The following is a 3,266-nucleotide window of genomic DNA, read 5'->3' on the forward strand; positions in this document are numbered from 1 at the left end:
GGGCGGGCGGCCGCGGTTTGCTCCGCCGGGGTGCGGCGGGCGGGCAAGAACGATCCAGGCCCAGAGCAGGACTGTGAAATACGGGCTTGGATTCTGGAATTGGCTTGATGGGCAGGCTGATGGGCCGTCGTGGGATTGTAGCGTTTCTAAGTGCATGTCTAATCCTTCCTCTCCTTTCTAAACCTAAGGGCCTGTTTGGTTGCAAATAAGTCACTAACTTATAAGTCGAAAAGTAAAAAAAAATGACTTATTTTGCCAAACAGACCCAACTTATAAGTCATCCCAACTTATAAGTCATAAGTTGCTCCATCCGGCTCACAATTTAGCGAAGCATGCTTTGAACTTAGGGGTGGGCCGCCGTGTGTGGTTAGGCCATCCCGGGAACCTTTCTTTCGTCCCAGTTCAACTGGTGACGTCGTAATAAAGCTTCGTAAATTGTCTCAAAAAAATTGCTCCACCCCAACTTAAAAGTTATAAATCATCCCCACCTGCATGATGTAGATTGAGTGGTAAGGTGTGGTGAGATGACGTATAAATGAGATGACAACCAAACGGGCATGACTTATAAGTCACTGGTTTTAATTCACCTGACTTATAAGTCAGGTGACTTATTGGAACCAAACAGGCCCTAAATCTCCGGGATTTACTAATTAAAGTTACTCTTTGCATTGCAAAGTTCACTCCTACCTTACCAGACGCTGGTGTGTGCACCGCTTATCGCAGGCCGGGAGTTTTCCCTTTATTTTGTAATTTTATTTTTTCAAAATGTTTTATCTCTTGAGCTGTGCGTCTAAATCCTGAACCGTTTTCATCGTCGGATTTCTCGTGTTGAGATCTTTGAAACTATATTCTATGTTAATAGGTTTCGACGAACTTCTTTTTCACAAAAAACCTCAAAAAACTATTAAAATCAGAGTCAGAAGCAAAAAAAATCTTCACTTTTTTCCCTTTCCAGGAGGCACACTTGTGCTTCTCGTGGAAGCAAATTTGGCCCTCTACGAAAAGAAAATGTGTCCTCTCATGGAAGAAAAAAACACATTTTTTCCTTTACTGAGCGGAAGGAGATTTGTGCATGCACGAGAAGCAAATACGTCTCTCTCATAGAAAAAAACGTGTTTTTCTCCTTTCCCGAGAGGCACGGATCTTACGGAAGCAAATCTACGCCTTCAGGAGAAGCAAATTTATGCCTCTTGTGGAAGGAAAAACACTTTTTTTTCTTTTCTAAGAGGCATAATTGTGCCTCTTGCGAAAACAAATTTGTGCCTCCAGCCCTTCACAAGAAGCAATATGTACCTTGTGGAAGAAAAACATACATTTTTTAGAGACATATGTGTGCCTCTTGTGGAAGCAAAAATGTTTTTTTTTCCTTTTTCGGCTCTTATGGAAGCAAATCTGTGCCTCTATGCAAGAAAAAATCATGGAAAAAATAAATGTTTTTCTTTAAAATCTAGGGAAAACTGGGCAATACCGAAAAGCCAACCCCCTGCCCCAACCCACCCAAAAAAACTATCTAAATCCCCGAAATGCGCATAGAAAAAAAAACCAAGGGAGTGCCCAACATGCGACATGTGGCGGCGGCTGAGAGCGCGCCAAGTGATACACTCTCAGCCCACCAAAGTGACCCTTGCCGGGCTCCTGCAAGGGGTACTCCTTGATTAGTTTCTCCCCTAAATCTCTCCTAAAAATGAGGGGTTAAAAAAGGTTGGAGCTAACCATGCTACTATTTTTAACTTCCAAAAATCGAAGGCGTATGTAGCGACTTCGTCAATCTCAAGATGATATGTCGGCTCAGTCTCTCGGAGATGCTCATAGGGATAGGATGTGCATGCATTTATAGGGGTGAATGTATGAGCGTATGTATAACCGTCTGCGTTAATACTGTGTTAGAAAAAACTTCCAAAACTCAAAATTTTGCACAAACAAGTCAGTTCATACTCAAACTCAAACTAGATTAGACCGCATGTATCTACTACCCCTATCAAAGCGCCAAGATCCAAATCCATCATGTGGTAGCTCGAAGGAAGCAGAAGCAAAACCTGCATTTTTTGTCCCAACCATTTCCTCCATGTACCGACATAGTCCACTCGATTGAGACAATGGTGCGCATATATGTTTGGTGTCCCCTCTCTCACTTTCTCATCACCTATGTTTGGTGTCCCCTCTCTCACTTCCTCATCAGATTTTCGTCCTAAAGGGTAATAGATTGAGTCAGAAAGATCGTGGGCTTTCACAAATTCCATTATGTAGTCGGACTAGACCCTAGATCAACTCTCACAATGGGAGAATCAGAGTCAAGTTAGGCGCAAAAGAGGGGTTGACATCATTCGCCGTGATTGGATCAATCATACTACCCACAAAAAATGCTAAGGGGCGCCCTTTCTCAACAACATTGTGCATTAGTGACATGAATTGATAGTGGAATTGTAACCTGGAGCTTTACCAACTAAGGCTTCCTTTGATTTGCAGGATTTGCATAGGAATTTTACAGGATTGACACCCTCTGGAATTTTCTCTTTTAAATGTTGTTTGATTCGCAGGATTGCATTCCTCGGGAACCAATCCTATAGGAACTTCTTAGTTCATTTTCATAGAAAAACAAGCATGAGGTTGGACTTCATGGAAAAAATCCTATGTTTTGCTACCTGGCGTAGGATTTCCGTGGATAGTACATTCTATTCCTGTACGTTTTCTGTTCCTACGCTTCCCAAACCCTGTGAATCAAAAGAGCCCTTAAGCTGGAAAAGGAAGAAAGCTTGGGAAGCATGGACTTGAGCGTTTCCATACAACAAATAATCCTACAGCGCAAATCATGTGATGTTTAGCGCTAATTGCAATTAGCGTCGTCTCCTGCTGCCCACCGTAAGTCGCAAGGAAAAAACCTGACTCTCGCTGATACTGTGGTTATATATGTCCACGACAGCGTACAAGAGCGAGCTGATCAATCACCGAGTGTACTGGTGTAGAAGCGCTTGATCACCGTGCATCTCCAGAAGAACGGCAATAATATGTTGGGGATTGTCCCAGCGCATCAACTCTTATTTATTTTCGCTCAATCTTTCCAAGCATTGATCACTAAAATAGCCTGTAAACACACGTACATTACATGGCATACGATCGACTGGATCGTACAAGAATGACTAGTGCATCATGCACGGACATAGAGGGGCAAACAGATTTTACAGACTCACATCTGGAACCCGGCTGGTTAAAACGCCCCGCCCAGCCAGTCCGAATCTAAGCCCCCCACCACCCAAGATTAAACATAT

Source organism: Triticum dicoccoides, chromosome 1B, assembly GCF_002162155.2.
Source record: "Triticum dicoccoides isolate Atlit2015 ecotype Zavitan chromosome 1B, WEW_v2.0, whole genome shotgun sequence".
NCBI classification, from domain to species: Eukaryota; Viridiplantae; Streptophyta; class Magnoliopsida; order Poales; family Poaceae; genus Triticum; species Triticum dicoccoides.